The sequence below is a fragment of the Caloenas nicobarica genome, chromosome Z (assembly GCF_036013445.1).
Source record: "Caloenas nicobarica isolate bCalNic1 chromosome Z, bCalNic1.hap1, whole genome shotgun sequence".
NCBI lineage: Eukaryota > Metazoa > Chordata > Aves > Columbiformes > Columbidae > Caloenas > Caloenas nicobarica.
Window position 1 is genome coordinate 64,150,829 of NC_088284.1, and position 19,165 is coordinate 64,169,993.

General features: G+C 40.9%; 1 protein-coding gene across 12 annotated transcripts in view; it reads right to left on the reverse strand.

Moving 5' to 3' along the window:
• The window catches only part of MPDZ (multiple PDZ domain crumbs cell polarity complex component), a 101,341-nt gene extending 94,238 nt beyond the window's left edge, over positions 1 to 7,103 (reverse strand). For all 12 annotated transcript variants that reach the window (XM_065657779.1, XM_065657782.1, XM_065657785.1 and 9 more), the window contains exon 1: positions 7,022 to 7,103. The gene's annotated coding sequence lies outside the window, so the exon portion shown is untranslated. The remainder of the gene's footprint in view (positions 1 to 7,021) is intronic.
• Between the last annotated feature and the right edge of the window lie 12,062 nt (positions 7,104 to 19,165).

Genomic DNA, 19,165 nt, shown 5'->3' on the forward strand with positions numbered 1-19,165 from the left:
TTATTGCATTAGAATTTGCCAGTACATTGGTATAGAGTGCTGATCATCCTCTTTAGGACAGTGTACCACTTAGGGACAGACATTCAAATCCTTTGAATCTGAATTTGTCAAAGTAACCTTATTCCATGATCCAAATTATGCGTATCAGTAAAAAATAAGCCTTTATGAATGTTTTCTCACTTGCCAAGGCAAATCCCAGCACATGATTACCAGATCTGAAACCCACACCAAATACCTTGTGTTTTTACCTTGTCACCCTAGAAAGCAAGACAAAAAAATGTCTCTTTTACTTGGGAAGAGCTAGATAAGATCATTTAAATGTTATGAAGGAAGCTGGCTTCCCCAAACCTTATCATTTGTGGCTTTTCTCTCTAGATGAACAAACTACTCACACTTCCTCTATTCAGAGTGCCTATTTACAAACAGAGGTATTTATGTCAGGTTTACAGGTGTTTTTCTCACTGGCAACACCAACCAAAGCAGTTCTTTCCTGTTTCACTGTTCTTCTTCTACAGCTACTCAGGGGGCTGTATTGTGGAGGCAACCACAGAACTATGCGGAAAACAAAAAAAAAAGTGGAGTATTTTTTAGTTATTTCAGTGCCACGATCCTGTTTATCACAGTACTATATGCACAAGCACATGGCCCTGTATGTTTAGTTCTCATCTTCCAAGAAAACTGATCAGGAAAAATACAGGGTTACTATTGTGATTTAGCTCCCCAAGAATCTCAAGAAGAGGTGCAACTGCAAAAAGTCTAAATCTTTCAAAGTAGTTGGATATTGCTTTTTGTTATGATTCAATTTGTCTAAAATCTCATTCTTGGCATGCTGTGAAAGGCGTGTGTTACAAATGACAAAATGGACATCATCACTATTTGTGAAATCCAGAGGTATGAACTCCGATGATTTATGATGGAAGCTTTCTAAAGCACACACAAGTCCTAAACGTGCTCTATAGATGGAGATGATCCTATCTAATTTGCAATGAAAAGTCCTTACCTCTCCTAAGACACTCGTTATATACTTTCTATTTACATCACGCTTCAGAGGTAGGAATACTGGTCTAGAGCTACCTTAGCATCAGCAAATCCATTTTTAAGTCTCAGTTTAACCCTCCTTATTTTTTGTTTCTACTAGTGGGGAATTCCTCCTCAGCTAACCAGCTTAATGCTTTTGTTGACTACAGCACTAGGCAGGAGCAAGATCAGAACTGCTGTCAGGATGTTTTCCTTCAGGACGCTTCCTCTGACGCAGAAGCAACACATCGAGGCACACCAGCATTTCTACATGTCGCAGTTCAAGATGACCCATCTGCTCCGGCCGCACTCTGAAATGGTGAAAAGCCACGTGACTGTGCTCCTGCTGTGCCACAGCCATGCTAACAAGCAGGATCTGTCAGCACCAGCTTAGTAGCACATTAACATAGCCGAAATACAAGGGAAGCAAGCGCGCATCTGTCCAAAATGCACGATAGAGACATACCCATACGTAACCACCGCCCACTACAGCTGCAGTCCTGGTCTTTAAACCAGCTTGCTCCCAAGTATTTTAACAATAATGCGCTGGGGAGAAATATGGAAGCATACATGATTATTTGCTGAAAGGCATAAATCTATAATTTGCTATAGCAAATATTTTTATAACACCCTCACAGACTTCTAGATGCACAAATGGGAAGTTATTTCTGATTCTCTAATTTTGCAGACTCCTAGCAGTCTATATCACAGGAGTCTGAAGCCAAAACCGGCTCTTCTACACATGATACAAATACTGTTCACATCTCAAAGAGCTTACTAGCTTAGCTCAAAGTAGATTTAACTATTTTTGTATTTCAGTGCTAAAGTTCATTAATCTCTTCACAGTAATAGGAACACAGACGGTCTGAGTTAAGACTTTTTTTATAGGCAACTTGAAGAAATACAGTTAAGCGAATAACAAGCTAAATTCACTTTCAGGTTTTTAAAGGCACAGGTACCTGAAAGATGTGACTTAAAAAAAAAAAAAAAAGACACCTTCTCCTTTTCCTCGTTTTATAACAGGAATGTAGAAAGCACAAGTAATTTTAGACAGGTACATGGTAAGAAACATGCCATCTTCTACTAAGCATGCAAAAAAGTTAAATATGATCTCTTCCAAACCTGCACTCCTGAAATTTGATTCTTCCCATGCTAACAAACAAAAATGTGTTGTCTCCACGCTTTACGCTGCCCTTTTCCTACAAGTTTGGTTGCTAGAAAACAGTTGGCATGCTGCAGCTCTGGTTTCTTTCTGACCACTCCTAAAACACTAAAATCCACAGGTGTCAGAATTTTTAAAAAGCATCCACAAAATTTAGGTCAATCACCTCCTTTTCACTGCAACCGTGCAAGCCACTTAGCTAAACAGCCAAACAATTCAGGAAAAGAGAAAGATGACCCACTTCCACTGTTTACTCTTTCACACCTGATCATGTAGTTCCCACAGGGAAACTTATTCTGTTTCATTGACAGATACTCCATCTACCATTTCATAAAGCCATTTCAGATAATACCCTGGAAACTAATGCTGATGGCGGTGGATTAGCAAACATGCAATGCCAAAGATAGAAAACACAGTAATAGGCTTTGCCCTGCATCTCCTGCATTACTTGAAGTGCTCTGAGGACACAGAGGAAATGCCTATCCTAAGAGTGGTTTCTAGGCCCAAACTTCAGCTAGGAGTTGATTGACAATAAAAAAAACCTAAGTCTGTTTCAATTAAGCAGCACAGTAATCACAACTTGCATTTTATAGCTGCTAAAAAGAGTATTTCAAAACTTCTAAACTAAATTTCAACACCTGGGCCTGGACTTGGCTAGGCTAGAGATATCCTTTCATACCTAATTTTTATCCCTTGTCGTTTCACACCCCTACTTTCTGGCTACTACTCAAACAGACATGTCGTGTTAGCACTGTGTGGTGCAGGAATGGAAACGAAACCACACAGGACGTGGAAGATACTAATTGCTGTTAAGTCTTCTGCTTTGCCTGCGATTTCCACCAGCTCTTCTGTTTTGCCCAGTTACCTCCTGCACACTGGCTACCATCTCTGGGAAGAAAATTAAGGTCATGCCCAGACTCCTTATGGGGAGTCTTCTCAATATAAAGGCAGCTGAAACCATTCACAGTAAATTGAAAGATCTTTTCTATGTATTCTTCCAATGTCACAAAGACGATTTTGCTGTTGCATACAGCACTTTCTAGGATTACAAGCAATATTACAAGGACTTGACATCTGTAGCCTGACTCATATAGCCTTCACTAATCGTGACGAAAGTGATACACATACTTGAGCATGCAGCAAAAGTGTGGGGAAACAAATGCAAAACAGCAGTGACCAGCAGGTAAAGGAGGATAAACAAAAAGTGGCAAGGAAGAAAGAAGGGGAAAAAAGGCTAGCCTTCCAATTTACTGATAGGACATCAGCTCACCAAATTAACATCAGCCACTTGGTTTCATCAGCCAAGAGACCCTGGCCTGCATGCTTCTGCATGACAGAAGAGAGAACTGATTCAAATTAAGGATTTCATACAAGCAAGATGAACGTGGACTGCTCCACAAGGAACAAAGCAAATTTCCACTGACTACCTGCAATTTAACAGGCAAAGACCAGAAGCCTGAAATTTACATTTAAAAGCTATGCTAATGAGAAATTGTTCTGAAACATTCAAAGCAGAACTAAAAAGGCAGTTCGGAAGCTAACACACAGCTTGTATTAAGACTATAAGCAGTTTTGTTTGAAAAGTGACATTACTAGCCTCTTGAAATATAGCACAACCGTGCATCAAAAATGTAAAAAAGCTGTAGTAGTGGCTCTGTATATTAAAGTACTGTGATAGAGCTGAACAGCATTATGTATTTTGAAGCAACTATGAAAATAGTATTTTGAACATTCAGATATTTTTAAGCTTCTGTACACATCACACTAACGTATTAAGGAAACTTCCAATGCTTTGGGGTGAACAAGCAATCTGTTTGCTTCTGTTAAATTAATAATATTCTGTAACACAGTAAAGAGCCTGACGTGAGCGTAATACCCACGTTAGCTGATGTGAAAGTTATAATTGCAACTTGGAAATGGGCCCAAACTATACTTAGTGCTTTCACCTACTGATAAACACGTGTGATACAGGTCAATCAAAAGTAATTTGTAAAGGTTATTGCAAAAACATCACAGTAGGGGAACTTTTGCTGGTGGGGCTTTTTAGAGGTTTTATTGGTTAAGAAAACTACCAGATCATCTGTTTACCAAAAAAAAAAACCAACCCACACACACAAAAAAAATCAAACAAACAAACAAACAACCCCACAAAACCTTTCAGTAAATATTTTACATTGAAGATGAATTAGAATCACTTTATTCTAACTTTTGAAATACAGGATTAGCTTCAGAAACTGAAAAGTAACATTTTCATATATGCAGAATATAAGTGACACTACATATACTGAATTAATGTATGAAACTCAGGCACAGTATTGTCTCTTTATGTTTTCAGCATACGCAATGGATTACCATATTCATTAAACTCAGTTAAATTTGATGAAACGTCGTTCCTACAGCAGTTGCACTTCTTAATGTACACTGCATTCTTCACAGAAGTGACAACAGCATACATAAATGAATAAATAAGAAGCCTCAGTGAACGGCTGCCAGTAAGCTTCAACAAAGAGTCGCCATCTTCCTTACAAACTGAAAACACAAACTTCTCATTGTATATTGTGACGACAGGCAAGTAATGCAGAAAATCACTACAGTATGTAACAAGACTACCAGGCAAGGTGTCTCAGGCATAAGGACAGTGTCTGAAAAGCCTACAAAATAAATACTCAAATACTGTCTAGACCAATTATTCCATAAGCAGCAAACAACACTCCTCCAAAGCAATTTCTATCTGAAAAGAAGGCACTGGAGAAAAAATGGCATATTCGTATATTGACTTCTTGGGAATGCCAAAAGTGAAACAAAACTGTCCTTCCCAATGATGATATACTGCCAGCATGGCATTGTATTGGCTCATCCTGCTTCAGCAGGGTGCTCAGATATAAACTCAATTAGAAAATTTATTGGATACACTCCAGAGAATTTTAAATTTTCTAACATGAAACATGGAACAGATGAATTAAAAGGTCTTTATAATGGTTCTCAATACACTGATTAAAGTGTTATCTATTAAAAAAAAGCCATCCACAGCAACTGGAGCAACTGAGAAGTTGTATGGTATTCTTCTCTGAAGAATTCAGACATAGATCCAGACAGAATATAAAGATCATCTATTGGTAGGTAAGTAGTGCAGTTCTCTTTCCCCTAGTGCTGATATTGATCTAACTTTCCTAGTGCACTTTTGTGCAGAGAGGAAAGAATGTATCCAGTTCCCGATGAAAAAGCTTCTTGAAAGCACAAAGGAAGCCATTAGAAACACCCCTGCTAATCAGTAGATGTTACATGCATGGTACTGCTAACAAGATCTAGAGAGACAAAAGAATATGTATACTAAAAATTGATAACAATTTTGAAAATAAAAAAATAAAGTCCTCTGTCATAAAAAATGTTGATAGTAAAGGTGGATATGTCCTTACATATTTTCATTCTACATTCTTTTCTTCTAATGTTCATTTTTTTCATTTCCACAGAAGTATCAAATAACATTTCTCAAAAATATTTCAACACTTTCCCCTTTTCCAGTTTAGATTCTTCCCTCACAGCGAGTTGCTGTTATCTTGGAAAATGCAGTGCTGATATGGAAACCACAAGGCTTTACACAATTGACTTCCACAATGGCAAAATTCAGAGCCTTCAGCTGGATTACAGTAAATCGCTGCTGTGCTCCCACAAGAGACTTCTACTACCCTTTCTGGCACCATAGTCTGTAATGACGTTTTCTGTTCAACAGCTTATACTAACAAAATCTTCTGCATGTGTGAAGAAGCAAAAATATATAGAGATGAGGCAATGTTGATAAAAGCGACAGAAAAAGAGAACACACTGCCCTGTCAAATGGCAAATCGAATCTGTTAAACGTGGTACACGGAGTTCAAATGGCTGGCTTTGCGAGTTTTTCCCTTTTATTTTCTTTCTTCCTACTGCTCTTTCCAGTAATTCAGAGAGGTACTGGCAGCAAGGGGGGAACACCACACGAGAAACAAACCGTCCCAAAAACGAGACCCTTTCCTTTGCACAACCAGACCCATCACAGGGCACAACTGAGGCTCGTGTGTCGCCCCTCCGCCTCCACGCCGACAAAACGCTCACGCTTAAACGCAGACCCGTGGCGATGCTCGACAGCTACAGCGGGGTGTGGACCAGCCAGAAGCGCCGGCAAGAGCGCGGCAACAGGTACCGGCACGGCCGCCGCTCCGCCAGGAGCCGGCACACCCGCCGTGGGGGAAGCCGCCGGCTTCGCTCGGGCCTTCGGGCCGCCGTTGGCTCCGAGCGAATCCCAACGCCGCCGACCGCAAGGGCTGGGCGAGGGCTGGGCGAGGGCCGCTGCGCGCCGCAGCCTCCCCGGGCCGCGGCCGTCCGCAGGTCTGTGGCGGCAGCGGATGAGGAGCCCTCCCCGCACCACGCACTCCCCGTGGGGTTAAAAAAGGCAGGGGGGAAGGGGAGGGCGGCCCGCAGCAGGCGGGGTAGCTCAGCTTTTGTTTACGGGAGGACTGCCCGCCAGGCCGCCCCAGGCCGCCGCCCGCCCGCCGCGGGCCGGAGCCGCAGCCCGACCCAGCCCCAGCGCCGCTCCCCGAACCCGCGGACCGCTCTGCCCGGGGCGCGGGAGAAAAAGGCTCAGACTCCCGCATCTCCACGGCCTCTCTCCTCCTCCAACCGCGTCCCCGGTCCCCGCAAAACCCGGCTGACCAACAGAACAACGATAAATCAAACTTCGCGAGACAAATACGTTGTAAAAGGCCGCTCAAAACTCCAGCAACACCGCTGGCCCCTGCCCGCATCCCCGCAGGACGACACAGGCGGGCTCGCCCCGCAGCCCGCCGCCCGGCCCGGCGCTGCGCTTACCCCGGCGGCTCAGCGGGCCTGGCGGCCCGGCCCCGCTCCCCGCCTTCGCCCTTCCCGCCCCCAAGTAACGGCGCCGAGCCGCGCCGCGGGGGAAGCGCGCTCAGGCACGCCCCGGCGGCCTGAAACCTAATCCTGCCCCGCCGCCCCCCCCGGCCAGGCCCGGCCCCGGCCCGGCGCGGCTTCCCCGGCGGTGGGTGTCCGGGAGCGGCGACCCGCCAGGACTGGCTCGGGCGGCCGCCGGCAGCGCGGAGCGGAACTGCGGGCTCATCCCGACAACGCGGGGCGGAGGTATCAGGGTGGTCGGGGGGCCACGCCTGGGGGCCCCGCGGCCCGCTCCGTCCTTGGCGTGTCCCGTCGCAGCCCTTCCTGCAAAGTTTCTCTCCCCGCGGCTCCAGGCGGGGCGGCAGACGGGGCCGAGCGGTGAAGCGTACGCCTTGCCGGGGATGACACCGGGAAGCAGGGCTGCCTTGGTTTTCCCTGCCCGGCTTCCCAGGCTGATGGTTTGATCGTGAAATGAAGGCGGCTGCGGCTGCACCCCCCACTCGCCTCTTCCAGGGGGTGCCGTCCTCCTCCGGCCGGGACTGGGTGCGCGTAGGGGCTACTCCTTCTTGGAGCAACAAGATGAGCCTGGGCTGGAACGGAGGAAAATGGGAACTGTTTGGAAATGTTAAAAAAACCCCCCACAAAAGCACGCACAGCAAACAGCCATGATGAAGTTAGATAAAATATTAAATAAGGTCGTAGGGCTAATGAAGGATGATTTTGCCTAAGCAACAGCTCTTCAGTGTCTTAAAGTCAAGAGGATGCTGTCCCTGTGCTTTCATGTATACATTGTAAGAATGTATAAATGTATACATTGTATACATGTATACATGCTTTCATGTATACGTTGTAAGATACATTGTAAGAACAAAGCACAATAATACAAGAGTGTTTGCAATGACCACCAAAAAAAAAAAAAAACTTAAAAAGTGGAAGTTTTTTGCTGTTTGTTAACTTTGCTTCACCTAGCCAACGTTATCAGAATCACGGTCTTCCCTTCTCCTTGCCAGGAGATAATTCTTTGTCGCAGATGCAGCTCTGTGGAGGTAACGCCTTGCACAGGGAAAGGCATCGGGCCGTTCCGCTGGGGACGGCGGCCCTGGCTCTGCGGAGGGCTGGTGTGCTCTTCATCTGCTTGCCTTCCAATTTGGTTTGGTTCTTTCTCCAAATGGATTTTAACTGTAAGGGACATCATATTCAAGTAGTAGTTGTCTGGGATGTTTCTATTTTCCCCACAAACAATACACAGAAAGTTATTGTTTTGGATGTGGAATGGAATGATGTCCTGTTTGTTTGAGAGGATCAATAAATACAATTCTGGTACAAACACTTTCACAAGCAGAGCGTGTATCATGTAAACTTTAAGAAACACAACTCTTTGTACATTGCATGGATTTTTTTTTTAATTTGCAAGATTAATGTCTGAAAAAAAGTTAACCCTTCAAACAATATTTCCATTGCTTATAACAGCTGACTGATTGAAGAACTCCAAATGATTAGCTGCCTTTTCCTCTACTATATATTAAAATGTGCATGTAATTACACCTCTTTAACAATCATTCTTCCACTTCTTAACTAAGAAAAATAAATTTCAAGATTTTATTCTCAGGTTAGATTGTTCAATCCAGAGCGTGGGTTTTTTTAATCAAATACAGGGTCTCTGTTTGCTAGAGCTAGGACATTGAATGCGCTCTCCAGCTTCCCACCAGAAAGCTGTCCCACCAGAAAGCTGTCCCACCAGCTTCCTGCATTACATGAGCCTTTATTGAATCCAGAATGAAATCTTAAGAATAAGGTGCAATTTGTTTGCAGGCATGGTTTTTAAATAAATAAGCTACAGTAGATAAGTCCAAAATCAGACAGCTATTGTATTTTTTTCTGTTGTTCAGGCTTTAACCATGGCATCACACTGAAATAAAATACAGTGACTCTAGTAAGTTTATTTGGAGCTAAAACCAGGTCAATATTAGATGCAATCATACTTTATTCCTGATGTATAACATCAGCTGTGTAATAGCTCTTCCCAGTGCAATTTGTGTTTGTATGGGATATACCTTTCTGATAATTTTTTAACATTAAAATGGATGTTCTCAAGTAGACTTTCATTTTAAATTATGTTCAGATTTTGTCAAGTTCCTTGAAGTATATACTAAGTAGATTATACCTACTGGAGTTTAAAACATCACACTACATTAGATTTTCCCTGTATTAAAAATATTTGCATGAATACAATTGTGCTAGCATAGCTGTACCCACAAACCTATCCCTCTCGATAAACATACAACATGTCTGTAATGGGAATTTGCATCACAGTAACATAATGAGCTCTGGTGTACAGTAGCTGATGACTCTGAAGAAGAGTCATGCAGACACACTTCCAGCAAAGCAAACTATCAGGAGCTGGAGTACACTAGTGGTCTTGCGGATATACTTGCTAACAGGTTTAGAATGATAACTAGCAATTAGTATTTATTCATTTTTTTCTCGTAGCCAGAAGTGTTATAAAGTAGGACAAAAAGACAGTCATTTCACTGATCCCAAAATGAGGAAACCATGTTACCTCTCTAGCCCATTCCCAGAAAAAGAAGGTCTCAAAGTATTAATAATTCCCCAGGGTGTGCTAGGTGATGTATAGTGACACATAACGTTGCAATTATGGCATGGTTATGTTAGTGTAAGTAGTGTGGCCATTAACATTGTGTAATTTTGAGAGATGCTGTCTTTAAAATGTGAAGAAGGAGAATCTATAGTTCAAGTCTAAGTGTGCTTACAAGCTAAAAAACTAATTGCTGTATCTACATATATTTATCCATGTGATTTTAAAGAAAAGTTGCAGGCAGTTTTTTAAAACAAAAGCTTTCTTCAAAAGACCATTACGACCACAGAATCCATAATATAATTTTCTGTCAGAAATGACTCTTAAGGAGAAGATGAAGGCTAACTAAAAAAACCCCACATTTTATGTTATCCAGCATTACTCTCCAGTAATATTACATTTCTCAGACCAGTTTCTAATATACTCATGGTAGACACTTCAATATTGGATGAGATGTCTGCCTTCTTGATTTACTTACTGCTGGTAAAATAGCAGCAATTAATATTGATGATGTACTCCTTAGATTTATTAAAAAACATGAAGGAGAAGTAAACTCCTGAAAAAGTCTTTAGAAAAATAACAAAGGCACCAAAAACATGGTTGTGTGTCCATTAAATCATTCATAGAATCATACAATGGTTTGGGTTGGAAGGGACCTTAAAGATTATCTAATTCCACCCCCCCTGCCATGGTCAGGGACACCTTCCACTAGAGCAGGTTGCTCAGAGCCCCATCCAACCCAGCCTTGAACACCTCCAGGGATGGGACACACACAGCTTCTCTGGGCAGCCTGTTCCAGTGCCTCACCACCCTCATGGGGAAGAATTTCTTCTTTGTATCTAATCTAAATCTGCCCTCTTTCAGTTTAAAGCCATTATCCCATGTCCTATGTCTACATACCCTTATAAGAAGTCTCTCTCCAGCTTTGTTCTTAAGCCCCCTTTAGGTACTGGAAGGCTGCTATAAGGTCTCCTCAGAGCCTTCTCTTCTCCAGGCTGAACAACTCAAACTCTCTCAGCCCGTCTTCACAGGAGAGGTGCTCCAGCCCTCTGATCATCTTCATGGCCCTGTTCTGTAAACACTCCAGCAGGTCCATGTCACTCTTATGTTGAGGGCCCCAGAACTGGACACGGTACTCCATGTGGGGTCTCATGGGAACAGAGTAGCAGGGAAGAATCACCTCCCTCAAACCTGCTGGTTATGCTTCTTTTGATGCAGCCCAGGGAATGGTTGTGAGAAAGATATTGCCTATGAAACACAGCTGACAACATTTATGGCACCAGTCAGTGTATTTCCTAGCAAAAAATCCCACATTCACAATAGTAATTGTTTAGTTTCATCACTCGGGGTATTATATCTTGGTATGGGTATTGATATTGCGTGCTCCACTGCAGAATGGGTAGAATATATATTTTTAGGAACCTAGAGGAATTCCAAGACGAAGAACTTAGGAATATTTATATATTTTATATATATACTTTAAAAATCCTGTCTCTGAATTTACAGTAAAACATAAAGAGTCCAATAAACCCTTTCATAAGCACTACTTTAATTAAAAATTGAAGATGCTTCTGCTTTTATAACCCTACTCTTCAATATTACAGTCTCATTTTGTTAATGTATATTCCTGTGTATTTATGCGTACATAGGCACAATATTACACTTTTCGCCAGAGCATTTACTCAAATTTTAGGTTAAATACAACTAATAAAAATCTTCCTTGTTAGAAAATAGTAATAATTATTATAGATCAGTTTTATTCCCAGGTGTGCAAACCAAGAGTAATTCATTGCATTAAGTGGAATCAAACTGTAGAAAACCAATCTGAGATCAAAGGTAACTATGTTCCTAATTGCTGTAGCTGCTAATCTAGATATATTAAGTATGCCATTATGCATTCTATGCTTATCTATCCAAATAAGGCTGGATCACTATCTTTCTTCTTTTTCATGGAGCTCTTTAGAGTACAATACTTTTGTACTACATTTTCCAGAAGTCATACTAGCAGAAGCATACAGTCAAATATAACACTCTTCGCCTCCATCAATTCAACATAAAAGTTATGCTTCAAAAGTCAGATGGCAAGAAGTAGCTATGCAGTTGGAGGTAACACCTTGCATGTTGTCATGCAGAGTTAAAATTGAGAACTTTCTCTTAACTTTGGTTCTTGAAATTTATTCAATTTCTTGATTATTATGCTGGCAAGTATAGAATACTAGTTTAACTTACTGGAGCATACATGCTGGCAAGAATGGTGCATAGATTTACATTTTAAAGGTTTTTAGGGAAATTGTCTCCCCCGGGGACATACTTCATAACTGTTATTATTGCTATTGGAGGTTACACATGTGCATAGAAGAGAAAGTATGCCCTGTAAGGTAAGATGGAGTAAAAAAAATCATAAAAGGTATGTTAATTACTTATAACTACAAAACAAAATACTTGAAATTATGGCAAATTAAAAGGGCATTTATTTACGCACAAACAGGATTGTTTAAAACCGCAGGCTTTGCCCATAGCAAAGAAGTGCAGCCAAATGAGTGACAAAGCCTATTAACCTTATCGTAGATTTTTCAGACATATAATACCTACAAGGAGAGTCTGGTTTTGTTAGATTAAGGGCTTTTTTTTTTTTCCCAAATGTTGTGTTGTGCTGAAGGTGGCCACATACTTGACAGACCCCACTCTCAGAAAATCTATTTTAAAAGGCTTTTTTCAGAAGTGCCTCGAGGGACACAGTCCAGAGCAACATGTGATATGGGGTACTTGTCAATGCAACAGTTGTTCCAGGATATGAAAAGAAAATGCAGTATCTCATTAATAAATTTTGTGTTAGAAAAATTGGTAGGTCCTGCATGAGATTTCCTTGCCTTTTAAAAAATTCAGAATGGGAGAAACTGACCTGAACAGTTCAGGACTTTGTATGCAGCTGATCATGTTAATTAATGTTACAGATTGAAAATGATAACACATCTTCCCTAAGTGTTGGGATATCAAGACCAGTGATATAAATTTATCTGAAAAAAATGCCATGTAATTAACCAGTTTTACAGCTTCGCAAACTACGGTACATTAGGTGGGAGCAAGCAATGTTTAAAAGAAGAAAAGGAAATATTTCTCTGGCAGGTTGATTTATTTTCAGAAGAAATTCTCTTGAAGATGAATTTGTGAAACTAAAGTAAAGCAGAGCAGTATGTACAGGTCAATTTGTCATATGGCCCTGCAGTTTATCACTGTCCAAATAGCTTGTATTTTCCTCTGTATGCACTATTTAGCTAATCAGTGTGTCTGAGATCCTGCCCTATACAGCATATGATGCAGATTAGCTTTCAGAGTACGTTGTCTTCAGTTCTTTGCTTCTGATCCAAACTGTGAAATTGAAAAGGTGTTTTTCTTTCAATGGTTTTCGGGGTTAAAACCTGAGGAAAGAGACAGCTCTGCATTTGCAGTCTTGAGCCTTTTATTGCCAGAAGCAGCCATGATGTTATCCATTTTGGGTTAACAGTTCCCTACGTACTGGACCATCAAAATGGTATCTCCCAGTTCCAGATGAGGACCACCGTCAACACTGTAGTCTGTTTGAGAGGGCAATGAGGAGTTACAGATCACTTTGCCAAGTCATTGGGCGTACAGAGGGACCTTGCAAACAATCCTTCTCCATGACTTTCCACAGATGCTTTTCCAAAGGGGCTGTTTCCGTATGGCTTTGCATCGTCTCTCTCATTTTAAGTTACATGTACAGAAGAGACACAAGTGTACATCTGTGTCTTTCTTCCACTGTGTTTATGCACTTTGGTTTAGGACTAAAACTATTAGTATTACTGGTGTTATTAACTGCAGTTAATACCATTAACACGTAGTTGAGTTTAATATTTTATTATTACAGACTAGGAATTACCAACACAGTATTTGTTTTGGTGTTGGTTTTGGTGTTGGTGTTGGTATGGAGATTTTGAGTCTAAAATCCAAACATTCTAAGTACATATCCCTCTGCCTAGGAATCTGAAAATTTCATATTACTCATTCACATCAGCCCAGTCATTTGCAGGTGACAGGTGACATCTCTGAAGGAAATAGCTCTAATCTCTTGAAGAAGCTACCCAGGAAAAAAAGGCTTTATTAGCCATTACCCCTGTCATCCTATACCAATGCTATTTTGTTTAGCAAGATCAGTACCTGTAAAAACAGGAAGAGTGGGAAGAACCCTTCCCATATTGAGAACATCTCCTATTCAGTGAGCTGGATGAAAGGAAGAAACTTCTGGTGCTTTGTGCTACAGACTGTTGGCCCAGATGTGAATGAGCATGTCTGTAACTCGCCAAGTTTTTAAGGTCTTGGGCAGGTTAACTGACTTAAAAATCCTTACAATTTGCTTTGATTGGTGCAAGACTTACCTTCCTCTGATCGTGCTGGGCTGCTGCAAAGGAGTTCACCATTCCTACATACCACCAAGAAAGGACTAAGAAAAACTGAAAAAAACACAGCAAGGAAGGAGGTTTGAACTGACTAAAAACTTTAAAATGTTGGTGTTTCTGGAATAAGCCCATTTATACACACATCTGACAACTGAAAGGTCCATTTTACTTCAGTCTTAAATACGAATTTAGTACTGCGTGAAAATCACTTTAGCAAATGAAACAAATATAAATTTAGTTCAACTGTACTCTCACCAACATGGAAAGAGCTTTATTAGAGCAAGAAGCTGATTCGGTAAATCCATTTTTTTCTGTTAAAATGCACTTTGGGTAAGGTCAGCTGCTCCTCTTATCTATAAGGTTTCCTTCTCACAGTGGTATTGCCATGAGGAGCTCTTAAATAATTGGATATGAAATGTGAAAATGTGCCCTTAGCTGTTCAGTAAGTGCCAGAAACTTCCATCATCAGTAAAAATAAGAATGAATATTCCATGTAAAAACATGCAACTGTAGTAAGCTGAAGCCCTCACTTTCAGCAGTAAAATGGTTACCTATCTGTACTCATAACTTTGTATGCAGAAATGGTTCATTTTCTGGCTAGATGGTGTTGCCACTGCAATAGGCTAAGTCTCCTTTTTTTTCAGTCTTTTAAGGATTCATACAGTATGTGGTGCACAGGACAAGATCTCAAGGCACACGTAAACTTCCTCCAGTTTTCTGACTTGAGACAACATCAAGTCTACAACCAGTCAGAATCTCAAAATGTGTTATACAAAGACAGGCTTAGATGAGCTGCATTTTTTTTTCATTATGTGGTTGCCTTTTAATTTTTGTTGCCAAGGGGACAAACCAAGAGGAAATGGATTTAACAACTGCAAAGTGATGAATTTTAAAGCTGCAGTTAATAATATTTGAACTCTGAATCTAATTTGTATGCAGGAGGAATGAAGAATAATAATGTAGTTTCAGAAAATAAACAAAACCCAGCTAAACAAAAATCACCCTCTCTTCGGCTTTGAAAAACAGATCTGTAAATGCCGAGGCAACTACAGAAACATGGGAACGTAAAGGGCATAAAAATATTGAACCTATTTTACCTCATAAACCTGTATTACCTTAACATACACAGAAGTTCTTGAGGAAAAAGGTCTAAAATGTACATCTGGTTTGTAAAATGCTACTCTAGCAGCAGAAAGCTACTGCTGCAGACAGCAAGAGAGATGTTTCTACACCTCCCCCTCTCCCTTCAGTGTTTTTCAATAAGAAAAACTCGACAGGAGAGACAGGAGGGAAGCCAGCAGCAGGAGGACAACCCTGGTAGTCTTTAGGACTGCTCTTTGCATAAGCTAGCTGGAACTAGCTGTAGGCAAAGTTAGATCACTAGTTTGCATACAGTGCCCTGTCACACAGCACAGAGTCCATCACCTCGCTCATGTGGCTACAAGCAGCCTTTCTTTTTCCCTCTTCCAGGTTACTGTGAGTGTTCTTTTCTGATACCTAATGCATGACAACTCACATGGACTTCACTGCAGGAACATTGCTGGTATCTTCAGACATCTGTGCCTGCAAGGTCACCCTCACTGCAGATGTCTTCTGCAGATGCTTTTTCTAATAACGCCACTGTCAATTTCTCTATAGTGAAATAGTTGTTGGACCTAGGTATTTAAGCTATCCACAGAAAAGTTTCAGAGAAACAGTTCTTACCAAATTTACTCAAACTGGAGAGATCAAAAAGCCTTTCTCGAGATCTGTGTAAGTACCTAGAGAAGGCTGCCAGCATTGTTGCACCCAACTCAGCCCCATCCACGTGTGCTGCTGCCTGGGTCTTCACACCTTGAGATCCATTAGCATTACATTTGTGACATTGAATTTACCTGGATGACTCCATCCTTGTTTCCTGGTATACTTTTGGTCTACCATCAGGTAAGCTCACCTAGAATTAATAAACAAGACATTTTTCCATCTGCTTTTGAGAACTGTACTCAGACTTGTCTGTTAGAAGGTACCTTCCTGCCCAGATACCACAACAACCGAAGGGCATCCTACTTCTTCACCATTTTTAAGGAAGAATTTGGCATTCAGACAAATCAATTGACATTGCTCTTCAAAGGGATTAAAACCCACATTTCTTTCAAAATTAACCTTGACAATCCTAGCTAATGGTATGCTGATTGTGCACAGCCCCTGCATTTGACACAAAGACTGTTCCATCTTGCAATCTTCATACATGGCGTTAATGACATTTAAAACCAGAAGTTTTTAACCTAGCTCACTCCAGCAGTGTTCTTGGTCAGGAGAGACTGTAGTCCAAGCAAACAGAGAAATGCAAATTGAATCAGGGCCTGCTACACTCCAGCTGGAGAGTCTGTCTACTGAACTATTCTGTTTATATGTGGACATCTCTGCTTTTCATGAAAAGAAGCAAGCTCTCGATTCAGGTATCGTGTAGCCAGAGAAATTCATGATCCATAAACCTTACATGACAGGAAATGCTTCAGTCCCAGGAGGGAGAAAGATTTGAATACACTTGTGTATGTTCTTCCTTGCTAAGGCAGTTTTTGGCCCAGCATCACTTAGTAAGACAAAAAATGCTCTTTGGCTGTAGCTCAGTATTTCCATGAAGGCCCTGAAAGCATGGCAAGGAGTAGGCATCTAATATGTTTGCAAGTGCATACCAAGCTGGACAATCGCATTTTCTTTGGATCCAGGTCCAGATTTGTTACCTTCTACTTTTTGTCTCAAGAAAGCATCCAGACAGGTCTCTTACTTCATATAATGCTTTGAACTTTGGGACCATCTTTATCTGAATCCTTTTGTATAAATTGTAAAGGAAATGCTCAAGAATACTTTGTACAGGCAAATTTATCTTCTGAATAGTGTAATAAGACTTACTTTACATCTGCAGTTTTCTTCAGGAACGGTATGTTTATACCCAATTATAAAAATTGTTGATAAAAAAGATCTATACCAGTTTTGCCTTCTGACTTACAGCTGCCTCAAGCTTTCATTAAGTCATAAACATCAACAATCTGATAGGGGAATGTGTACCAAGTACAGCAGTGACAGTCATGAAATTCTTACAAGGGCATTTTCCTTACAAGTGTGGCAGGGGTTAAGTGATTTTTCAAACTTTGTGGGAGATTTGAGAAATCGAATTTTGTGTGAGAACACAAATGCCTTGTAACCCAGAGGTACTGAAGACACTTGTTAAGATCAGGGGGGAATTGCAAACTCTAGAAATTTAGGAATTTGAGCATCTGTTAAGACTTAGTAAGTGTTTCTCCAATGAGTGAAATAATAAATCCAATAGACTTTTAGCATAGAAGCTTGGAGAGTATTAACAAAAGAGATTTATACTTCAAATTAATTTGGCAGGTGGCTCAAAAAGGGGTATCTTAATTTATCTTAAAAATTGTGAATAAATCAGTTGAACACCCAAGAGAAACCAAGAGAAATTTAAGGACTACATTTACCAAGTGTCAGATGAGAGGCATATAGTGTAATCAAGTATCTGTTGCTACAACTTGCTGAACAAATTACAAGCTCATAAAGCAACAGAAGTGTCAGTTCTCTGGTAGTTTCTCCACAGAATTGGTCCCCAAGGTGATTCAGACTCCTGCTGGAACCAGTCCTGACTTCTTGTTGCCACCTAATACTTCAGATGTGCCTATGTGGAATGATGAACTGCTGTGCAGATGTAGGCAACCTAGCTTCATGTGTTGTGAGATGGCTTAGGTATCAGAAACAGTAAATGCACATTAATGCAGTACCTTGACTTGACTAATTAGTTCTGGGCAACAGAGCATTTTAGCCTAGGTGGACACTGTGCCAATATAACCATGCTGTTCCTGGTACCCATATCTTTGCATCAAGTAGGTACATTTGATTATTAGATATACACTACATGGAATGAACAATCCACAGGGCATGCAGACAACTAACCTACCATCACCGTTTTACAATACAATAAAATATAGGCAATGTTTTAAGTGACAATGATTGAAGCTGAAAATATACAAATTAGTTGCCTGATACCAACATCAAACACTTCTCCCCAACAGATGCTGTAATAGCTACTACAGCCTTTGTTTACAGGAAGCCAGCACTGATTGAGGGAAACTGTAGAGCAGAAAATGGGACAAAGAGGGAAAATGGGAAAAAAAGTTAATTGTCTCTTCCACTGCAAGTACTAGGAGACCTCAAATTAAAGTTACTAATTAAAGCAGGAGGATATAATTTTTTGTGCAAGGTGTCGAGCTCCTATCCCCAGGACAGAAGCTTACATGGGATCAATAAAAGTTTAGAAAAAAATATGGAAGAAAACCTATTCGGGACTTAAATATGAAGACATGAAAAACAATAAGACAGAGAGAAAATATTTATTACATTTATGATCATAATTTTCTCATACTCTTCATTAGAAACAGTCAGATAGTGTCCGGATGCCTTACTGAAGAAGTGCAGTAGCTAACTAGAGGGTGTGTTCTGTTAAAAGAGATGATACCAATAATCTTTGCAAAAAGAAGGCACCATGTAAAATCACATAGTTGTGGAATGGTTTGGTGTAGAAGGGACCTTTGAATATCATCTAGTTCAACTCCCCTGTCATGGACAGGGGTGTCTTTCACTAGATCAGGTTGCTCAAAGCCCCATCCAACCCTGACAATTCCAGGGACAGGGCATCCACAACTTCTCTGGGCAGCCTGTTCCAGTATCTCACCATCCTCGTTGTGAATAGTTTATTCCTTATGTCCAATCTAAACTTAGCCTCCCCCAGTTTAAAGCTGTTGCCCCCTGTCCTGTCACTACAAGCTCTGGTTAAAAACCTCTCTCCATCTTCTTATAAGCCCACTTTAAGTACTGGAAATCTGTCAAAGCTGGGTGTCAAGTCTATTGTTGTAAAGCACACAGTGGATTTGACCATTGGTGTCAAAATTTTACAATATATAAGGCATATGATGGAAAATTTAGTCATATAGGCATTTAAGGGTGATATCTAATTATATTAAAAGCTGCTAAAAGCATCTGTAACAACTTAACCAGTATCTTCACCTTTGTCTCCTCGTACAAAGAGCATGCACTGTTGCAATA